The 24,092-nt window shown below is 42.1% G+C and overlaps 1 protein-coding gene across 1 annotated transcript in view; it reads right to left on the bottom strand.

The window, feature by feature from the left end:
* LOC140495852 (uncharacterized) overlaps nt 1-23,928 on the bottom strand; it is a 183,477-nt gene extending 159,549 nt beyond the window's left edge. Inside the window, exon 1 of the mRNA XM_072595048.1 lies at nt 23,318-23,928. The gene's annotated coding sequence lies outside the window, so the exon portion shown is untranslated. The remainder of the gene's footprint in view (nt 1-23,317) is intronic.
* Nucleotides 23,929-24,092: the final 164 nt, after the last annotated feature.

Raw genomic sequence — 24,092 nt, 5'->3', positions numbered from 1 at the left:
CTTCAGCAGATAGATTGAGACAATCCTAACGATGGACAACACGGCTGCAATTGTGGTAAAAATACTACTGTGGGAAATAATTCCCCGCTATTGACTCCTGGAGACAATTAGCTCAGATAATGGGCCACACTTCGTGGCTATAATTAACCAAGTGATTTGCAGGGAACTAGCGATAAAACAGCAATTCCACTGTACCCACCACCCAAAAGCAGCTGGAGTGGTGGGAACAGGCAAATGGTATCCTACAAAATAAACTGGCGAAGTTGAAACAGGAAACAGGCCTAAGTTTGTTGAAGGTCGATCTTCTAGCCCTATATGACACGAGGGTTACCCCTTCTAGCAAGACTGGTCTGTCTCCTGCTGAAGTGGTTTATGGGAAGCCCATGAGGACCCCATGAGACCCAGGGATAGTCTGAACTCCCTGCCCCAAGAGACGAGATATGAACAACATAGGAAAAGGTGCAGGGGAAAGGGTGCAGGGGGTACACCTCCAATGGCTAACCAAAACTCTCCAAAGTTTGCATTTGCAGGTACCCCAGGCTTACAGAGAAAGCAACGATCTGCCTGAAGGGGACTATCCTGCTGCCAAACTGGGGACTTTGTCCTGATAAAGGACTGGGAATGAAAGAAGCTGGGACCCCGATGGAAAGGACCGTTCCAGGTGCTGCTAACCACTCCCACAGCTGTGAAAGTACAAGGCCATCCCCGGTGCAAAAGAGTCAGCATGGAAGCAGACAACAATTAAGGACAAGGATGTTATCCATACTTGTTACCTTGGGGACTTTGGGAGAGGGGACCTTGAAAATAGATGGATCCTGAATTGACAGCCCTCAACATAATACTGTTTTGCACCGAGCATATCAGACAGCCCGCTTAATGGGGAGAGACCCGCTGCTGGGTATGTGCCCACATGCCATCCCATCGGTGGGAGGAATCCCTTTGCAGCCCGTACCTTTTTGCTGGCACGAATTGGTTGAATGGCTACTGCGCCTAAGTCTTTCCGTAACCTTGCTAACATCGATGATGCATGAGATTGGCTGTCAGCAGGGTATAACCTGACCTCATTCAGGGGCTGGTGTCACCCTAATTACAACCAATCGCAATTACAACCAAGGCCCCCCTCCCTTGTTGTTCTCAACAACACCATTTGTTTCAGGCAGGAAGGGAAGCCCTCTAAATGTACTTATGTGGGAATGAGTGAATGCTCCTCTACCGTTAGCTGGGTCGAACCTATTCAGAACTTAACAGAATATGGGTACTTTATATTTGATTTGTCTGCTGTCCACCACAGAACCTCAGGCCACCTCTGCAATAATCCTGCCCCTGCATTATAGTGTTCCAGTGGGAGGGTACTGTTTCCACCCTGGCAGCTTACAACAGCACATACTTTATTTGCAGGTTGAAAGCCCACCCCTGGCTTTCCCCAGATTGGGAGGGATCATGCTACACAGGGTATGTTGTACCTCGCATTTGAGGTTTGGGCAACCTGCTCTCACCCCGAGATCCATCAGGTCCCTCACCAGGTTCCTCACCTGGGTGGGAACATTCTCTCCCCTGATGGGAAACTATTTACAAGCCCAAGCACTTAGTCAGCTCAGGACCGTATGGGAGAGGGTCGCCAATGATACAGCTAGTGCCTTAACTGAAATTAATGCAGAACTACTTGCAGTTAGGACTATGGCCCTCCAGAATCATTTGGCACTGGACTTCCTGCTAGTCAAGGAGGGTGGTACCTGGGCTATTGTTGGGGCAGAGTGTTGCATCTACATCCCTGATGAGTCCACTAACATCACTGACCTCTCTAAACACATCACACGAGAAATCCTGACTTTCCAAACTATTTCCAAGGGGTTTAGCGATGGCATGGGAGGGTGGTCACTAGGGGTAAATCTTGGAGGACGGGAGGTCTGCTGGTATATATCAGAATTACAACACTAATTGTAATCTCCTGCATTATAGTGTTCCAGTGCTTATGGCCACTATTGTCTGAATGTTCTCACTATAGGCTCTATGGGGACCTGGTTAGTCATCAAATGATCAAAAGGAGGGAATGAGGCAATTAGAAAGCCACAAGGGATCAGTTTCATCATTTATTTCTCCTTCAAGGCACATTGGGAACTCACAGGCTAAACATTCCAATGACAAAAAAGACTCAATGCAATATCAATTGGAAGCCTGTCCTCTTACAATATAAACAGAACATCTCAGTAGGGCAGGGGGGCACTGACTGTATCCCAGAAGAGGAGTCCAGTGGAGACACACATGTGAATACCCCTGTTGTCAGAGGTATTTGTCCTTCCCAGACAGGACTGATAATCTTGGCCACAACCTTGTTAAATTGCCTCCCGCTCCCATTGTCTTACCTCCTCTCCATATTAACATAGGTATGTGGATCCCCCCTTTAGAGCAGGCAAAACCCTTGTGTCTTAATCTCTTCCCATCAACGTATCATCATGAAGAATACAATAATCAGTTTCTGTAATCCATTCACATGTTATCACAGAACATTGACATTCATCAGCCTTTGTAAATTCATAATTATCTACTTTAAACTACGTAATGACAATCAACCATGTGACTGATAACCCCTTTGTTTAATCCCTATAAAAATGTGATTAGGGAAGAGATTCCTGGTACAGTGTCACCACTAGTAGAGACACAACTACTTTTGGGGACATTGAGAATCTCTCGTTGGCTGTCTGATAATAAAGCATCTGCTATTGTACTGAAACTTGTGTAGTCTGGATTTGTAGAAAAAAGCAGACATCAACAGTATATTGTATGAACAGAAAACAGATTTCACATAGTCATAAAATTCTGTCAAATTGGAATTGCACTGTATTCAAAGTCACAGATATTTTGTAGAAATAAAACTTGAGAAATGTGAGACAAGACACCAACATTCTATCACTAGCATTCGTAAATTATCCCACTCTCTCTTTCAAAGCAATATGAGGTTCAATACAAGTGCTGTTACTATTTTATTTATGCAAATAAATGGCCCCTGTCTATGTCAGTATTTATTGTCCATTCCCAGTTTGTCTTCTAGAAATGTTGGTGAGATGCTTCAACTTCAAACATTCCCCTTCTGCAAAGGTTTTTCCATTAGCTGAATCGGTGAATTGTTAATTTAATTCCCAATCAGTTTACGGTCAGAGAATGAAATAACTACCAATATCTAGTCAGTGCAATTGATCTGAGCACAAAATGAATAGTTCTAACAATGATTCATAAAAAGACATGAAGGTTTAATTCAAGTGTTCTCTAAGATTGGGTGTAAAGGTGCACATGAGATCTTTACTCTGCATTTAATCTCCACATTATGATGAAGGATTGGTACATACAAGACAAATTTAAATATTGCTTCAATACTGGTGGCATTATAATTGCCAACCATCATCACTGCATTGCCTTTAACGCATTTTTTCTGAACGTGTATCGTGGTGACCCACTTAGACCAGTGCTTTCAACATAGCAACATAGCGTTTGGCCCTTCAAGCCTGCTCCACCGTTCAATATGACCATGGTTGATTATCCAACTCAGTACCCTGTACACCTCTTTCTCCCCATCCCCTTTGATCCCTTTGACTCTAAAATTGACATCTAATTCCTTCTTGAAAATGCCTAAGGTTTTGGCCTCAAACACCCTCTGTGGCAAAGAACACATCGGCTCACCAATAGCTGGGTAAAGAAATTCCTCCTCATTTCTATACTAAATGGCCTACCCTGTATTCTTAGACTGTGACCCTTGGCCCTGGGCTCTCTGGTCATCAGCAGAATCCTTCTTCCATTGACCTGACTAGACCGGTTCAAATTTTACAGGTTTCTATAAGATCTGTTCTCATTCTTCTAAATGGCAGTTGTTATTGTTCTAACCAATCCAGTCTGTTTTCATATGTCAGTCCTGTCCAGCACAAGAATCAATCAGTCTGGTAAATCTCTGTTGTACTTTGTCCATAGGTCAGATTGGGATATCTAGTCAGTGTAGACGAGTTGGACCAAAAGGTCTGTTTCCGTGTTGTATGACGCTATCATTCTATCAATACAGGTAGTAAAGCTGAAATATTTGCAGCAATTTTCAGCCCAATGTGCCAAGTGGATGATATATCTAATGTCTGCTGGATATTCCTAACATTTCAGATTCCAGTCTTCAATCAACTTGATTAACTCCATGTGATGTCAGGAAATGGCTAAAGACACTGGATACTAAAGACTACAAGCTCAACAACATTCTTTCCATTGATTCATGCTCCAGAACTTGCTGAATTCAAGAAAACTGCAATACTGGTAACTAGCCAACAATGTGGAAAATTCCGTAGGTACACAAAAAGCAGGATAAATCCAGCCCAGTCAATTACTGCCCATTAATAGATTCTCCATCATCAGTAAAACTATGGTCATCAACAGTGCTATCAGACAGCACTTGCTTATCAGTAACCTGCTCACTGACACTCAGTTTGGATTCCGTCAGGGCCACTTAGCTCCTGACTTGAACAAAAGAGCTGGTTGTACACGGGGAAGTGAAATGAGGCACTGTGATCTGTCACATATTGCAATGGTAACAGTCTTCATACAACATCTAGCCTGTTTGGTGTGTGCATTAAGATAAGTGGCAAGTAACAAATATGCCACTGAAGTGCCAGACAATGGCTATCTTCTACAAAATAGAATCTAATCATTACCTCATAATGTTCAATGGGATAACCATCACGGAATACCCCATTATCAACCTGGAGGTTACCACTGACTAAAAATTGAACGGGAATAGCCTTATAAATACTGTGGCTAAAACAAAGGTCAGAGACTAAAACTCCTGCAGCAAAAACACACCACTTACCTCCTCAGAGTTATCCACCATCTCCAAATCACAAGTCAGAAGTGTGATGGAATACTTCCCACTTGCCTGGATGGGTCCAGTTTAACGACACTCAAGAAGCTTGACACCATACAGGACAAATACGCTCCTCCCCAATTTTATTTGCATCTCATTCCCAAACATTCATTCCCAAACATTCACTCCTTCTACTATCAATGCACTGTAGCAGCAACAAGATGCACTACAGAAATTCATCAAAGCTCCCTCAATAGCACTTTTCAAACTCATGACTATTGCCATCTAAAAGGACAAGGCAGCAGGAACATGAACCATAGAACTACAGAATCCAAGTAGTGCAGACGGAAGCCATTCGACCCATCAATTCTGCAACAACCCTCCAAATGGACACCAAAAACTGAAAATTCCCCTCAAAGACATTTACTTCTTGACTTGGAAATATATTACCTTTTTGTGTTTCGAGGTCAAAATCCTGGAACTTCCATCCTAACAGCACAGTTGGGGTAACTCCAGCAACAGTTGGAATGGTTCAGCCCATTACCATTTTGTCAAGGTCATCTAGGGATGGACAATAAGTGCTGGCCTATCAATGCTCACAAACCATGAGTGAATATACACATGCTACTGACTGGTACTGCGTGATCTGTTGCATGATTGAGCTTTAAAAATGGCAACGATGCTGATAATTCTGGGAAGTACTCGCAGTGTTCAGTACTGCCGCCATTACTGAGCACAAACCAGCATTGATGGGGTGCTCTAGAGCCATGGTTCCTACATAATGAAGTGATATTTAGTGAATTTTTGGTGAAATTCAACCCAAATACATTCAGGAGAGAATCGCCCGGTAATCTGGCACCAAACTCAAAGGTAGTCAAGCAAGGTCAATTTGAGTTGAATCAACGTAGGCTTTGTGCTAAGAGTCCATTCATCTTTGTAAAGGATTAAATCCACTCAAAGCTTTGTATTTAGATGCATAATTGACACATCCAAAAGCCCTTTATTGAAATACTTTTGTTGAATTCAAAAACCTGGGGCTGAGACTTCTTTTGCATTTTTAGTTAGGTCGGAGTTACACTGAGTTTTTTGGATAGTTCTTCAGCAGCTAGCAAGTTTTCTTGCCCTACCTTGCCAAACTTATTTTGTTAATTACTTACCACACCCCTATGGGCATCTCTCCTGTCATATATCTGCCCACTTTACACTGTGTCATTCCTGAACAAACTCACCATTGAGTGGATAACTGTCCAAAGATCGTCATCCCTTGTACTCTCATCATAGTTAAAACTCTGCTGTGTACCCAGATGAGCATTGTCATTCCCAGCTGCCCTGCTCATTGATGGACAGAAGCAGAACATGTCAGAGAAGAGAAAGATGATAGTGTTTTTTCTCAGACAGAGATCTAGTGATCTGGGTGGATGGGGTGGTGCACAGAAGTGGAGTCCTCTTCAGGTCCTGCCAACCAGGTCTGAGGTTGCCATCTGGGTCAGTGCTGTTACCATGGTGTAGAGGAATAGCTAGCAATGCAGAAAGCAGCTCAACAAACTTCTCCAATTCTCTTTTCCCTACCACCTCACACTCACTCTAACAGTGCCACTGCGCACACTTCCCGCCATGGTTCATGTCCCAACCACCTCACTGTTGTCCCTCATCCCCTCTTCCTCCTCAGCCTCCTACAGTAACCCTGCATGCCCTCCATTCTGGCTCTTCAGTCTTTTGGAATATTTCCTGACATCTACGTCCTCTCACCCAACGAAGAGAGAATGCGATCCCTTGCAAAAGAAATGACCAAGGCTGCTCCTGTGGGAATGCTGAGATATCCATCTCCTGCCAAACGAATTTGTACCACTTTGCAAACCATTGCTACTCTCCCATTAACCCTGCTGTCACTCTCAACCACTGAACATCACTTCGAACCACAGGCTGCTCTCTTTGGTCTTGCAGGTTCCACAAACCTCCCAACACCTTCAGTGGAGAAGTAGCTGCCGAACACCCACCCTCTTGATTTGCTAAAACTAAGATTACTGAAGCCTCAGAGGAAGTATCAGCAAAGCTGACTCCTGCACCCACTACCAGCTCAGATACTAACATCTCAGTGGCATGCACAGACATAGAAACCTGGGACCACAACCTGGTTAGCATCTCATTGAGAGATCTCCAGAACTGGCTTAAGGAAGAAATAGCTCAGGCTACTGGTACTCTGAGCACTGCTGGGGACTAGCCCCAGGTAGCAGAGGACCTTGTGGTGTCAGCAATCAGGGACTTTGTCCTTGTGCACAGGGAGATTCAGGAGCAACAGACAGAGATGCGAGACACAATGGCCCTCACTGCCCAGAAGCTGCAACAGTGCAATGAATCTTACAATTGTCTGTCTGCCTGTTTGTCTCCATGGAGAGGTTGGCAGCTGCTATGGTGGGCCAGTAACTTCAGGGACTGCTGGGAAGGTGCACACACTTGCACTCCATTGCCCACCCACTGAGCTTTAGGACTGAAGACACTGCCCAATCTGCTGTTGCCATCTTAACCCCAGTCCAGGTGCCCTGTCCTGACAAGGAGCCAGATTGGTAACAGCAGACCCCACCCCCCCACCCTCCCGCCACAGCTGGAGGTGACTATACACAGGCTCCTCGGAGCTTTAGATTTCCATTAGGTCTGCTGTCCTCCAACTCTTAGAAGTTGATGCCAAGGAGGATCAACTTGTTGTCAGAAAGAAGACCCTGAACAAGTCTGGCCCATACAGACTTGTGCTTCCAGTGACCGCCTCCAAATCTCCACAGCCAGCAGGCTCTATATCAGAGCATGCTCCCTCCACCCCCAAACTGCTGAGTCTGGGGTAGGGGGCATGAAGAAGGAGTGGGAGAGAGAGAAGAAAGAAACATATGGAGGGCATTCTAATGCAAGGGTAAAGAAGACATTTTTGTAAATAGAACTAAACATAAATATGGATGACTTTAATTTTCATGTATCTGCTTTTGAGTCTCTCTCTCTGCAGATATTCAATGTGTTTCCACACCAGCCGGCAGCAGTTCATGGCCACATGAGGCTTAATGGAGAGTGGTCTCTCTCGACAGCTTACTGTAGTATCTGTAAGCAGGGGGATTACTGTGTACATATGGGATTAAGTGTTGCTGACACTATGGCCCTCCTGGATCAACATCACTAATGCTTGGCTCCCTTCATAGACAAATGTATTCCTGAGTTTTGTCCAGCAATGGCTGTAACAGGGAGTGCCACATATGTGGAGGGTCAATCCTGTATGCTGGCCAGAGAGTTGGCAGCTTCCATGCCTGTCTGCTACTCCTTCCATGGATCTGTGACCTCTGTGTGGTATCAGCCTTTATCCCCACAGGTTAAGTCACTTACTCCACCCACTCCAGCAGCTGTCATTCCCATTGCACACATTCAATTCCAGCACAATGGAAGGCAACAGTAAGCACTTTTCTGGAAACAGCTTCCAGCTTAAATCCGATTGCTTCATTAAACCCCTAAACATCCATATTCCTTTCCAGCAGCGCATTCCATTGAGCCCATAGGTTTGAGACTTCCTAATGTCACCACCCAACACTCCTACAGCTGCCTACTCTTCAGACACTGAAATATAAGGTCACCATGAATGGTGTGGTCATTCATTGCCAATCCCTTCACCAGACCAAAAGAGGTCAGATGTCAATGTCCATGGACTCAAAGGGTGAATGTGGCTGATGCCCATGGATCATAGTCTGAGATGTTCCCCAGCACAGAGGTCTAACAGAACAAGCAGTGAGCTGAATTAACCAATAATACATTCTGATTTCCCTGTTGAGTTGACCCAACATCTAGCTTATTTGGTATGTTTGCTAAGATGGGAGCCTGAATATTACTGAGCTGAGCTGTGATGTGTTTAGAAAATCAATAATGAGAGTGAATTAGCAATTTGCCAGTACGTAGTGAGAGGTATACTTTAAAAGCGTGAAAGATGGAGCAAGATGATCTTGATGTCATGCTGGGCCTCACCAGACCCAGAGTGTGATTCTGCCCCGAATCTCACCACAGCCCACATTTCTCCAGTTGCCAGTATGATCAGCTTAACAAATGGTGCTGATAGATATAAGAGCTGGCCACCTAACCCTGATAGTCGTGGGATTCCAAAGTAAGACCTAGTCCATCGAATTGATGCAGTATTGACAATCTGTGTGAAAGAAGCAGCCATTTTGATAATACAGGAATTTGCCTAACGATAGTTTCAGTGAAATGTGGCCATATTATGTGAAATACATTTCCTTAAACTCTTCACATATTTTTTCCCTCTGTATAGGAGGTGCTATGTCATTTGAGAAATGTACTAGAGTGTGAGGGAGAGAAGAGTGTACAGGATTGCTATTCACTGAAGGAGTGCTACTTCTCTTTTGGTGGATGTTGACAGCTTAAAAGCAGCAGATTACTAGTGTATATGAAATAGCTTCCTTTTCAGTCGTGAAAGCTTAGAAGTTTTGGTGGAGAAAGTATTGCTTCCTGAACCTTTGGGATGGAGAAACCAGCTATCTGCTATTACATGACAAATTATTATATGGTGGTTAATCAAATTAATAACATTTTTGCTTCACTCGTGAGAGAAAATGATGGAAATGTTCTCTGCACTGCAAAGAGTACTATGGTTTAGAGAATTAGCAATTGTGTGATCGTTCCATGCATGCTCTGGAGGCACAGAATACTATCAATTATTCAAGCAACCTGCAAATTATTGATTCCATCTCCTACTGCTTAAACCTCTGAACCTGTACTTTCAAAACGGTTTCACTTAATCATGTAGCATTGATATGTTTTCTCACGAGCTTACTGCGTGCCTTTGTCTAATTGCATACGTTCTGCTGCTCATGGATAGGCTGCTTATGGATTGATCTTCATGTTCCTTCCAAACACCGTACTTGTGCTCTTTTCCAAGTAGAGGGGTATATATAAACATTTTTATATAACCTGCACAGCCAAACTGGAGTATTTTGATTATCATGAGAACCAAGATCTCCAAATAATAAAGCAGAAGGCCATCAGGGTATGGGCAGAGGAGTCTTTGATTCATTCAGGACAACCCATTAAGCTAGAGATTCCCTTTTACTTTGTTGTGTTACTTGTATGCAATGACCAATCAGTGACTAACTTGCAATCATACCTACTCGTTTGCTGCAAATATTGTGGTGGCCTTAATTGCTAGTTTGTACACAGCGACAGCCTGTACACACCTAAATTTTTTAAAAATGACATAAGAAGACTTGAATTTAAACATCATGTTTCATGACCACAGAAGTACTCAGCTAATGAAACACTTTTGCAGTGTAGTCGCTGTTATCATGTAGGAAGCATGGTGCTGACATTGTTCACAGCAAATGTCCACAATAGCAATGTAATAAACAAATAATCTATTCCATTAATGTTTGATGAAGGATAGTTATTGGCCAGGACATCAAAGATAACTCCCATGGACTTTTTACATGCACTTGAGAGGATAGACATGATCTCTGTTCAATATCTCATCCAAAACGTGGCATCTCTGATGGTGGAACATTCTATCAGTACTGAACTGGAATGCTAGCCTTGAGTTTTGCACTCAGTTCCAAGAGCTAGATTGCAAACCAACAACATCCAATTGAAAGCTGAGGGTGTCACCAACTGAATCTCAGCTGACTCTTGGATAACCGATTTTTCATATAGTTTTCTTAAAATATTGTGAAATCTTAGAATAGGTTGGTTAGAGCAACACTTTGCACTTGTCTTGATGCGTTAAACTTCAGCACTCATTCCTCACATACAGATCGAACTAAAAACATGAAGAGATGGACTGCTGACCAATTTTCTTGCTCAACTCCACGCATGCATAGACACCTGTCAGTGTGGACATTGCTGCTGTAATAGACACCATGTCTGTGTAAGAATTTAGGATTACAATAGATTGAAATCATTGGCCTTGCAAAACAACAAAGTATTACAAGGTATGTTTCTGTCGACCTCCCATCACAAATTTGACATTATTACTCAATTAAAATAAAGACCAACAGTTTTAGTCTTGATTCATTTTAATCTTAGGAGTGAGGTAATATTAAAAATTGAATTTAAAAACTCCCCTGGACTTCTTATGGTTATCTGAGAATTCTTTAAACTTAGCTTCACAGCCGCTGCTGTTAACCTCTGCAATCTTTGAAAACTGTAAAAGTGTGAGACTATTTCCCTAAGGTGAGCATTCTCTCAAAGTGCGCTTCTGGTGACTTGGATTTGATTTATAGCAGACATTGCTTCAAACAGTTCAGCATAATTCTTTGCTTATTACTGGCAGAACAGTGCTATACAACCAGCAAACAAAATCTAGTAAAACACTAGTTAGAATGCAGCAGCTTTTAAATAACCGCATACAGATGTGGTGTTTAAAGAGAATAAAATGTGCTAGTCGGCAAAGTTGCAGTGTGACATCAGTGTGTTCAGCAGATTTTGTGGCAGTGCACACACTAATTAGAGTCAAAGCAATTATTTTCAGTCACTTTAATACTGTTTGCGTGCCATAGTATGTGTAACCATATTTGCTCCAGGCTGCAGATTCATTTACTCTTCTTGTCAAGGCACGTTTACTCTGCTTTTGGCCCCATGTCCTCAACAGACACACCTCTTTAAAAAATGTGCTAAATATGGAAAAGAAGTAGAGGCTGACTTTAAAATAAAATCAGATCTCTTGAAAGGTTAATTGGTTGCACACATTTTAATTGGACACTGTCTGATGTCTTTTTCCCATGTTCAGGGTTTTTGCATTTTGGCACATTGGTACCGATCCTTCATTTACGCTTCCACGTAATTATCAGAATGATGAGCTGTCAACAGAAAACTACGGCTCATAAATTACAACACTGAGTCTCATGTGAAAATATCCTTTTTCCTTTTTATTGTAGGACAGGTGTTTGATAGTTGTTGGGAAAGGGAGATTTTGTAACCGTGTTCAAAAAATAAATTTATTGCATCTCCTATGAAACAACATCTGGCAGTTATGGTAGATCAAAGTATGCTTCATTTTTCTCAACAGAATTTTTATAATATCTATCAAAACATTTCCAATAAGATGTTTGTTTGCACAGTACGGTAAAGCATAGAAGGAAAGCTAATACCTAGTGGTGTAAAGATGCTTTTCATTGTTGCTTGTCTAACTTTGAAACTGTGACTACTAGCTTTCTTAGTTTTGGAAGGTACATTGCTTATGTTGAGATGAGAGACCACAGCGTTGGCAGTGAAGTACAACAATACTATTCATCTCTACGGCTCCAGCATTAAGCTTAGACAGATTATGAAGTTGAAGATCGTCTTTCTGTCCCTATGAAATGAGTTCTCACTGAAAAGGAATTCACCACACAAAGTTGCTTTTTATTTTTGCAGCAGTCACATGCACCAGGACAATTAAAGTGGGAACATAAGTCAGAAGAAATGCTGTTCTAAGGTTAAACATATTGGGTAAAACCAACTCTGTGTGCATTTATTTATTCGGACAATGGTTGGGATTTTCCTTTGTGGCTAAAGTGTGAGAATGGGTGCCTTTATGAGTGAGACACCACCACCAAGACCAATGATAAATGTCAGTTAAGCATCCCAATGGTCACCCAGTTGGCTTTCCAATTGATCACTACCTGACAAAATAGGTAACCTTTGTCAATTGTTGTAAAACCTCACCTGGTTCACTGAAGTCCTTTCATGAAGGAAATCTGCTATTCCCATTTGGTCTATTCTACCTGTGACTCCAGACCCACAACGTGTCAACTCTTAACTGGCTTCTGAGAATTTGGGAAGGACAAAACATGCCAGTCAGTGATGGCTACATTTCGTGAACAAATATTAAAAGAATGGCCAGCAGCATCATTTTCAGAGACCCAGTCTGCTGGTGCCACAGCAATACAGAAGATGCACTGCAGTAGGAGAGGTAGTGACTTCTTGGAAGGAGAATATTGCAGGATGTAGTTTGCAGGGAGAGGGAGCGTTCAGAGGCAAGGAAAGGAGGGTACCCCCATCTGCCACCCATCCATGCACAGAATCAACCCCAGATTATGGAAGATAAACCACGAAACAATCCATCCATTTTACCAGTCAGTAAGGCAGCCACTACTCTTGCCTGCTGAGAACACAGTTAATTGAGGCAGAGACAGGATGAGGCTCTCAACTGATTGCTAATTTGCCATTTGAGCATTTTAATTGTCAGTAGGTCAGACCCTAAAAAAAATATACGTGCTTTTCTTTGAAAAAAATCAAAAAGTCCAGAACTCAAAAATCCCCAATTGGAAAGTTAGTTGAAATTGTTTTGCAATCAAATCTCAAACAAGTAGGGAACAATCATTTCCTCTTTCACCGTGCTTGTAACTTCTAACTTTCTATGCATCACTGATGTATTACTTATTTTAAGTGAAATATTGCATGCAACTGAAAGATGTAATCCTTGGAAGCAAACCAACAACACCATCAACTAAAGAAAGCCAAAACTTGCTCAATCACTTCACGTACAAGAGGTCAATGAGTGTTACATCATTATACAAAATTTACAAAATTGACTATAGAAAAGAGGAAGCACAGCAAAAGCGTAAATATGTTGTTAAATATGAAGCTAAAAAACCTATTTCAGAACTAAAAAAATAAATGAAAATGGTACCTTTTTAGTGGAATTGAATTAGATTGTTCTCTGGCCTTTGACTACAATAAGTAATAATACTGGTTATCTGGGAATCTCGGAAAAATACTGCCACACTTGAAGCTGCTGGTTGTACTGAGGAAAAGATATATGCTTGTTTGCCATGTTGAACTAACTGCTTAATAAATATATCAATGTACGTGCACTAAAAAAAATCTAATTTCTTGAGCAACATTACTGAATAAAGAGTTGCATTTATACAGTATCTTTTAACCTCATGATTTCTCAAAGTGTCTTTCAGTCTTTGAAGGGAGTATTTAGGACTGAAATGTAGTCTGTACCAATGTACCCCTTGGAGTACCATAGTCATGGCACCTCTAGGATGAGGCAAACATGCAGGAATTAGCCACCTCACAAGCACTTCAGTAAAGCTACCATGAAAAACCAGATCATTGCATTGTGCACAAGCAGTGGTAGAAATAGAGCAGAGTTTGTGTGCTGAAGAGCTACAAAGATGCACAGTTACTGTCAGAGACACACAAGAATGTTCAACGCTATAAAAGTTACTACACACAGCTGAAATAAAAACAGAAAAGAACAAAGAACCAGGTTACTGCTGAAATATTGGGTAAGAAGTGGAACTGAAACTTTTCCTCAGCTCAGGTCAAAGATTATATGAACCAAAGTTACAGTCTGGAGTTTCACATCATGGACTGCAAGCAAAGGACACTTAGGTCAGTTGGATCTTTTTGAAAGTTTGGGCTGGTTAACCTCAATATGGCAAAAGAGGTCACTGGAGAAACTCAGCTAGTCTAGCAGCATCTGTGGAGAGAAAGCAGAGTCAATATTTCTGGTCCAAGGGAACATCATAGATGCGACCAGACCTGCTGAGTTTCTCCAGCAATTTCTGTGTTGTTCTAGACTTCTAACATCTGCAGATTTTGGTGGTATTAAAGAGATTTGTAACAGGTTGTAGCAAATTAAACCCATTGATCGTGAAACAAATCCTAGAGAAGTCCAACAATAAGCTGTTACCTCCAATAATGCAAGCTTCTGAGCACCACACTGAAATGTTACCCAAAATTATTTTTGGCATGGAACCTGAACCAACAGGTTTCTTACAGAGGTGAAAGAACTGCCCACGAGTAACAGTTGACATAGAGTTCATTGTCATCCCACAGACAAGGCAACAACTGAACAGTTTTAGAAGACAGGTTGAACTCAGACAAGTAAAATCTGGTTTACAGACTTGAGACTGTCTAATTGGGATATTCTGTTAAAGGAAGCCATGCTTCTGAATGTTATGAAAGTAACCAAATTGCCAGTTCTGGGTCCCACTTAAGCATCAATTCAAATTCCATCTTTTCAAAACCTGGGTGAAAGGTACAGGCCTATATGAAAGGATTCCAAAGAAAAGAAACGTATTACTAAAGAGATTGTCAAGATTTCCATGACGCACCTTAGCTCAGGGCAATGATTCATTAATTATGATGGATGAGGTAGAGTGAAATTTACTGATAACATGAGAAGCTTGTTGCTAGGAGAACGCAAATGAATTGAGCTCTTTTATTTAAGGCAACATCCTGTAACACTATTTTCTGCAGGCTTGTTGTTCATGTGTGGAGTGAAATGCGGTATTCCTATACAAGAAGCATTCTTGCAAAGTTTAGAAAAAATTGTATCGCTTTGAGAAGATAAAGCATGGATCAGTTTTCACTTTAAGTAACTTGTAAGCTGTACTCTCAAAGCTGACCATTTTACTACAAGGAAGTAAATGACATTGCAGGGCACAACATGCCTAGGTCACTTTCAAAATGTTCTCCTGACAAATGGTGTTTGCACAGGTATAGAAAACAACGATTTCTTCACATTTGGTAATGTTACATGATGTGTGTAGGGATAGGGAGAGATTTGAAAACAGGCTTCAAACATTTCAATATATTATCTGTAACAGAAAATATATTTCAAACTAAAAACCAAAATAATTGTAAAATAAAAGCAATATACTGTGAATTCTGGAAATCTGAAATAAAAAACAAAAATGCCAAAAAAAATAGAAGATTAACATTTCTGATCTGGATCATTTTAACAAATTATATTAGGGATAAAGTAATTGAATATTCTCGGCCTTGTCAGGTGTAGGTTTGTACTAGTTATTTTCTTCAGTTAACCATCATTGGTCTTGTGATGCAGATTTCTATACCTTATGAGACTTCAGTAAGGCATTCGACAAGGTTCCGCATGGTAGACTACTCAGCAAGACTAGATCACACGGAATAGAGGGAGAACTAGCCACTTGAATACAGAGCAGGCTTGAAGACAGAGGATGGTGGTGGAGGGTTGCTTTTCAGACTAGGGGCCTGTGACCAGTGGTGTGCCACAAGGATTGGTGCTGGGTCCACTGCTTTTCGCCAATTATATAAATGATTTGAATGTAAGTTTGCAGATGACACCAAAATTGGAGGTGTCAGATGGACCAATGGGCTGAGGAGTGGCAGATGGAGTTTAATTTAGATAACTGTGAGGTGCTACATTTTGGAAAGGCAAATCAGAGCAGGACTTCTATACTTAATGGTAAGATATTGGGAAATGTTCCTGAATGAAAAGAGTTGGGATGCAGGTTCATAGCCACTTGTAAGTGCAGTCACAGGTAGACAGGGTGGTGAAGAAGGTGCTTGGTACGATTGTGAACTTGGTACAGCCACTTTTGGAATACTGCATACAATTTTAGTTTTGCTCCTAAACGAAGGATGATGTGAAACTTGAAAGGGTTCAGAAAATATTTCTGAGGATGCTGCCAGGGTTGGAGGGTTTGAGCGAAAGAAAGAGGCTGAATAGGCGGGGGCTATTTTCCCTGGAGTGTCGGAGGCTGAGGGGTGACATTATAGTATAAAATCATGAGGGGCATGGATACAGTGAACAGGAAAAGTCTTTTCCGGGGGTGGCGGGGTGGGGGGGGGTGGGGGGGGTGGGGGGGCGGTGGGGGGGCGGTGGGGGAGATTCTTAAGGAGGAGGGAGATCAACCAGAAGTCGTAGTACACATTGGTACCAAGGACATAGCTAGGAAAAAGGATGAGGACCTGAAAAGTGAATATGGGGAGTCAGGTTGGAATCTAAAAGGCAGGACGAGCAGAGTGGTAGTCTCAGGATTGCTACCGGTGCGATGAGCTAGTGAGGCTAGGAACAGAGAGTGAGTGCAGCTGAACACAGAGCTAGTGTAGGAGGGAGGGCCTCAGGTATGTGGATCATTGGAATACCTTCGGAAGAAGGTGAGATCTGTACAAGGAGAATAGATTATACTGAATTGGAGGGGCACTGATATCCTGGCAGGAGGTTTGCTAGAGCTCTGTCGGAGGGTTTAAACCAGTTTGGCAGGGGGATGGGAACCGGAGCTCCAGTTCAGAGGATGGGGTAGCTTATGAACAGGCAGATACATCATGCAGAGAGTTTGTGAGGAAGGTTAGACAGTAAATAGGGCAAAGTCGCAGTCAATGTGATGGATTGAAGTGTGTCTATTTTAATGCAAGAAGTGTCAGGAATAAGGGTGATGAACTTAGAGCATGGATCAGTATTTGGAGCTATGATGCTGTGGTTATTAATGAGACTTGGGGATCACAGGAGTAGGAATGTTGTTGGATGGTCCGGGGTTTAGATCTTTCAAAAGGAATGGGGTTGGAAGGTATAAGAGGTGGAGGAGTGGCATTGTTAATCACATCTGCAGAAAGGGAGATCATCAAGGAGGCTTTGTCAACAGAGTCAGTATGGGCAGACGTCAGAAACAGGAAAGGAGCACTCACTTTACTGGAAGTTTTCTATAGGCTCCTGAGTAGCAACAGAGACCCAGAGGGGCAGACTGGGAGGCAGATTCTGGAAAGGTGTAGAAGTAATAGGGTTGCTGTCATGAGTGACTTCAACTTCCCTAATATTGATTGGAACCTCCTTAATGCAAATAGTTTGGATGCAGCAGATCTTGTCAGGTATGTCCAGGAAGGATTATTGACTCAATATGTAAATAGTCTGACTAGAGGGGAGACCATGGATTTGGTGCTTAGCAACAACTCAGACCAGGCGTCAGATCTCTCAGTCAGAGAGCATTTCACTGATAGTGATCACAACTCCCTGACCTTGACTATAGTCATAGAGAGGGATAGAGCCAGACAGTATGGGAAAGCATTTAATTGGGGAGGGCGAATTACAAGGCTATTAGTCAGAAACTGTGGAGCATAAATTGGGAACAGATGTCCGAAGGGAAATGCACAACAGAAATGTGGAGGTTATTTAGGGCACTCGCTGCAAGTGCTGGATAGGTTTGTTCCACTGAGGCAAGGAAGGGATGATAGGGTGAAGGAACCTTGGATTACAAGTGATGTGGAACATCTAGTCAAGAGGAAGAAGGCAGCTTACTTAAGGTTGAGGAAACAAGAATCAGACAGGGCTCGAAAGGGTTACAAGGTAGTCAGGAAAGAACTGAAGAATGGACTTAGGACAGCTAGAAGGGGGCATGAAAAAGTCTTGGTTGATAGGATTAAAGAAAACTCCAAGGCATGCTATACTTGTGAGGAACAAGAGGATGGCCAGTGAGGATAGGGTAGATCAGGGATAGTGGAGAGAGCTTGTGTCTGGAGTTGGAGGAGGTAGGGGAGGTCCTTAATGAATATTTTGCTTCAGTATTCACTATTGAGGGGGACCTTGTTGTTTGTGAGGACAGCATGAAACAGGCTGATATGCTTGAACAGGTTGATGTTAAGAAGGAGGATGTGCTGGAAAGTTTGAAAACACGAGGATAGATAAGTCCCCTGGGCCAGATGGGATATACCCAGGGTTTCTGCAGGAAGTGAGGGAAGAGACTGCTGCATCCCTGGTGATGATCTTTGCACCCTCACTGTCGAATGGGCTAGTACCAGATGACTGGAGAGTGGCAAATGTTATTCCCTTTTTCAAGAAAGGGAATAGGGGATAACCCTGGGAATTACAGACCAGTCAGTTTTATGTCAGTGGTGTGCAAATTATTGGAGAGGATTCTGAGAGATGTGATTTATGATTACTTGGAAAAGCATAGTTTGATTACAGAAAGGGGCAGGTCGTGCCTCTCAAACCTTAACAAATGTTTTGAGGATGTGACAAAATACAAAGCTATAGGTTTAGCAGTGGATGTAGTGTAATCGATTTTAGCAAGGCGTTTGATAAGGTTCCCCAAGGTAGGCTCATTCAGAAATTAAAAGGCATGGATACAGGGAAATTTTGCTGTTTGGATACAGAATTGGCTGGCCCACAGTAGACAGAGGGTGGTAGTAGAGTCATAGAGATGTACAGCACGGAAACAGATCCTTTGGTCCAACTCATCCATGCTGACCAGATATCCCAACCCAACCTAATCCCACCTACCAGCCCCCAGCCCATATCCCTCCAAACCCTATCGACTCATATACCCATCCAGATGCCTTTTAAATGTTGCAATTGCACTGGCCTCCACCACTTCCTCTGGCAGCTCATTCCATACACGTGCCACCCTGTGTGTGAAAATATTTCCTCTTAGGTCTCTTTTATATCTTTCCCCTCTCACCCTAAAACTATGCCCTCTAGTTCTTGACTCCCCCACCCCAATGACAGAACCGTGTCAGTTTATCCTATCCATGCCCCTCATGATTTTATAAACCCCCTACTGTTCTAGGGAAAACAGCTCTAGCCTATTCAATGTCTCCCTTTAGCTCAAATCTCCAACCCTGGCAACATTCCTGTAAATCTTTTCTGAACACTTTCAAGTTTCACAACATCCTTCTGCTAGGAAGGAGACCAGAACTGCACACAATATTCCAAAAGTGTACTAACCAATGTCCTGTACAGCTACAACATGACCTCCCAACTCCTGTACTCAATATTCTGACCAATAAAGGAAAGTATACCAAACACCTTCTTCATTATCCTGACAACTTGTGACTTGACTTTCAAGGAGCTATGAACCTGCATTCTATGTTCTCATAGTAGATGGAAAATATTCAGCCTGGAGCTTGGTGATCAGTGGTGTTCTGTAGGGATTGCCCAGGGATATTTGCTCTTTGTGATTTTTATATATGACTTGGATGAGGAAGTGGAAGGGTGGGTTGGTAAATTTGCTGATGACACAAAGTTTGGTGGAGTGGTAGATTGGTGCAGTGGTGGATAGTGTGGAGGGCTATCATAGGTTGCAATGGGACTTTGACAGGATGCAGAGCTGGGCCAAGAAGTGGCGGATGGAGTTCAATCTGGAAAAGTGCGACGTGATTCATTTTGAAAGGTTGAATTTGAATGCAGCTTACAGGGTTAAAGGCAGGAATATTGGAGGAATAGAGGCATCTTGGGGTCCACGTGAATAGATCTCTCAAAGTTGCCACCCAAGCTGATAGGTTGTTAAGAAGGCATATGGTGTGTTGGCTTTCATTAGCAGGGGGTTTGAGGTGAAGAGCCACAAGGCTTTTCCCAGATGGCCTGCAGAAACACCCTTCTCCCCTCACTCTGTGGCCTGGAGTTGCCTCCACCTGTTCAACTGATTTGCAGCAATACCTTCCTGCTCACACCTAACAATCCCACGATCCTATCAATGCCTGCCCTACTGGCCCTGGGTCCCCCAGACCTTATTAGAAGTACATCATTTAACAATGTTTGTAACAAGCTCTTGAATATTGTAATTTTTAAACATTATTTTGATAGTAATCAGCTAGTGCAATGGGTTATGGATTGCTCTTCACTAGGAATTGAATTTGACTGAGCACAGAACATGAACTGGAAAATTCCTCCTTTCTGTCAGTTGTAACAATTCCAATTAAATGAATTTAGGCACCATTACTCTGACACTGGATCCGAATACAAAATAGACACCGCACTATCAGATTCATTAAGAATTGATGTGACAAATAAATAAAGTGGAAAAATGTTTTACACTGATGCTCTATTTTTGAAGTTGTGAAAAGTAGTTTTTGAACAAATGTTTTTTAAGCCAAGTAGTGATGGCTGGAAAGTTTAGTAAGCAACATATCACCCATTTCTGTGGCATTTCACAGCATGCTACTGAAACAGTTGCATTCACTCATTTATTTTTCAATTAATATCATTTTTAAACAGTGAGAGGCTTGATACAAAAGCGCACCCATACCATTAGCACCAAAAAGAAAAAAAAACAAAAACTTGCTTTTGTATCGCATCTATAACAGATAAAAATGTCCCAAGTGGTCCCAAGACCTCGTAAAAGTGTTATCATTACAATATATAACAGAAAATAGGGCACACGACACAAAGTATTGTCAAAGCGATAGGTTTAAAGCAATGTCTGAAAACACAAACAAAAATTAGAGGTGGAAAACGTTAGGAGGCAAGTCCTGAACTCAGGACCTTAGCAGCTGAAGTCACATTTACCGGTGGCGAAACAATTAAAATCGATAGTATGCAAGAATTACAGAAATATGTTATAAGGAGATGGTTTTGAAAGGGTTAATGGTATCAAATGCCACCTAATCCAATGATGTCATAAGAACTTGAGTGAGGCAGGACAGAACAGTTCTAGATCTCAAAGAAGACAGACCTATCATCTAGATATCCTCACAGTCTTTGTAACAATATTTGTCTTAACAATGTAACTTGATTACAATCATGCAATGGTTATATTTTATTCAAGACAATAGCCTCTTTAGACTACCTTGTGGTTCTCCTTTACCACAATGAACAAAGTTGGGCTTTCATATCCCTAAAAGAAGAATGGCAGAATCAAATGGTGACCAAGAGTCCAACTAGTTCATACAAAACTGTGACCATGATGGCTGTGCAAAGATTTACTTTGGCCGCGCTGTTACAAATAGCAATTGCTAGAAGGGAAGAGAACAATAATTGGGGGTTTTGAGAATGAGAATGGGAATTTAAGAGTGCGGTGATGCTTAACCTGGAGTGAGCTCAAGCACAAAGGATGAGTTTCACTTGGGAGTTAGGATTCAAGCAGCTGAGATTTGAATGAGTTTAATATTTTGAAGGAGGAAGTTGGGAGACTAACTCAGAAGAGTATATTTAAAAAACCAAACATAGAGATTGCAAAGCCAGACAGTGACTTCAGCAGTGGGCAGGCAGAGGCAGTACCAGAATTGCCAAGGCAACAGTAAATGTGTTGATTCATGAGAATTGGTTGGACAACTTTTACATTTCTCGATTGTTTCAGGTTAGCAAAATATGGCACCTGCTTTTAACCCTTGGCACATTTTCACAATAGATGAGAAATAAAAAATGTAAACTATCCCATTCTTTCACACTGGTAATATCAATTGTTTTACAACTTAACTGACTGAGACATAAAGGTTAGCTGATGCCAAGAAGTGAAATACTGATATATTTCCCTGCAATGTAGGTTCAAGTGACAATTTTCTAAACAGGCTCAAAAGTTTCAGTGAAAGGTTCATCACAAATATCATTCAGTGTAACTTGTACCACACCGTTGTGTGCATGTAATGAAATTATACCTGCATACAGGTGTGGTAGAAAATTTAGTTTTAAATCATTAATTGTCACTCATAATGGAAATTCTATTGTGAAACTAAAGGTGTAGATTCTGATGACACTTGCAAAACTTGAATTTTGCATTTTGTATTTTTAAGGGGAGAATGTTGTGTGCTTACTCACAATCAAAGATTTCACAACTTGCTTGACCATCATGTAATAAAGGATATGGCTCCAGAAGCCACTTGGTGGATTTCTTGGGAAGATCCACCATGCAGATTTCTCAAAAGAGCTGCAGATATTTCCCTAGGCTTCTGTGCTTTTTCGATTAAAGTCAAGATCAAAGAAAAGTACAGTCTTGAGAATTTACTCCAATTGTATTGCAGACAACAAAGATGCCACAATTCTACAATGGGGAAGGAAATGGCCTCACGGTATTGTCACTGGACTAACAATCCAGAAAACCAAACCAATAATGTCTGGCAAATGTTGGAATTTGAATCCAGTGAAACAAACAAACTCTGAAATTAAAAGTCTAATGAAACCATTGCTGGTTGTGAATAAAATCTGTCTGGTTCTCAAAATGCCCTTTAATGCGGTACATACCTGGTCTGGCCTATATGTGACACCAAACCTACACCAATGGGGATGATTCTTAACTGACATCTGAAAAGGAACTCTGTTGTCTCAAGAAAGGAATGAAAATGGACAGAGCATCTGACAGCACAAAGGATAATGGCAAAAAGCAGCCCTGTCAATCCTACATAGCCCTCCTCACAAACATGTGAGGGCTATAGCCAAAATTAGAAGCACTGTCTCACAAACAGGTCAAACATAATATGAAATAGTCACAGAGTCATAACTTACACATAACATTCCAGACACGACCTTAACCATACTGAAGTATGGCCTGTTCCACTGGCAGGTTGAGCCCACCAGAGGTAATGGCACAGAGTTTATACAGTCAGGATGGTGTTGTCCCAGGAATCCTCAACTTTGACTCTCGACCCCATGAAGACTCATGGTATCAGGTCAAACCTGGGCAAGAACAATTCCTGCTCATTACCAGGCCCCTCAGCCCCCTCCACTGATGAATCAGCATTTTTCACTTCAAACAGCATTTAGAGGAAGCAGAGGGGTAGTAAAAGTGCAGAATGCTGTGGTACAGTGGTAGTGTCCCTACTCCTGGACCAGGAGGCTGGGGGTCAAGTCCCAAGTGCTCCAGAGGTGTATAATAGTATCTCTGAACATGCTAATTAGAAAAATAGGTTAAATAAAAACAAGTTTTGTACTAATGGCGGGGCTTTAATGTTACCACCATTGACCACACTGGTTGAGTCCCAAATGCCACAGCTGTAGATTGGGTATGAAGCAGGTTCCAAGGGAACCAACAGGAGGGACAAACATACCTGATCTTATCCTCCCCAGAGAGGATTCAGCTTCTTGCTTGCTCCAATCAATTCTCTCACTGGGTACAACCGAAATGCGGCCCAGAGCATGATCTATCCATCGACACTGGCGCATAGCAGCCAACAATTCATGATAATCCTGGCTCCTCTCTGATGCCCTATCAGTGCACTCTGGACAGATTTACATTGCACTGTGCACACTGGCAACGTGCATTGAAAGACTGCAATGGGGACATTTGCTCACAGGGACAGGCACCAGCTTGCAGTCTGGAACTGGCTGTATCTCAGGTCTGCTCATTTGCTCTCTTAGCACTTGCTCACTTCACACCTATCTGCATGCTCACAGTATCCCTGTCTTGCTTTGCCTTATTGTGTCAATTGACGCACTCACAAAACCAGGCAGCTTGCCTTGTTGGCTCGCAGGCTTCCATCAGGTAAATCTTGCTAGATGGCAGTATGCTGTGTCAATCTCTCAGCTGCAACATGTGCCAGCAGCATGCACTGGATGTGTATCAAGCTGGCAGCTACGTATCAAACACTTTGGAGAGTATTCATCTGTGAAGTCCATGGAGGCATCTGTCAGTAAGGGTCTTTCTTTTTATGACCATGTTCACAGTTGGAGATACTCCTAGAAGATACTAGTTAAGTTTGTTGTGAATTTTGTCCCTTTAAAGCTTCTTTAACTCCTCATCACGTGTGACATTTCAGACTCTCTTTCTCCCCACCCCAATTTCTCAACCTCTCCCTTAACCTGAGGCATGGTGATTCTCACATT

The sequence above is a fragment of the Chiloscyllium punctatum genome, chromosome 25 (genome assembly GCF_047496795.1).
Source record: "Chiloscyllium punctatum isolate Juve2018m chromosome 25, sChiPun1.3, whole genome shotgun sequence".
Taxonomy (NCBI): domain Eukaryota; kingdom Metazoa; phylum Chordata; class Chondrichthyes; order Orectolobiformes; family Hemiscylliidae; genus Chiloscyllium; species Chiloscyllium punctatum.
This window is presented reverse-complemented; position numbering and strand designations above follow the sequence as displayed.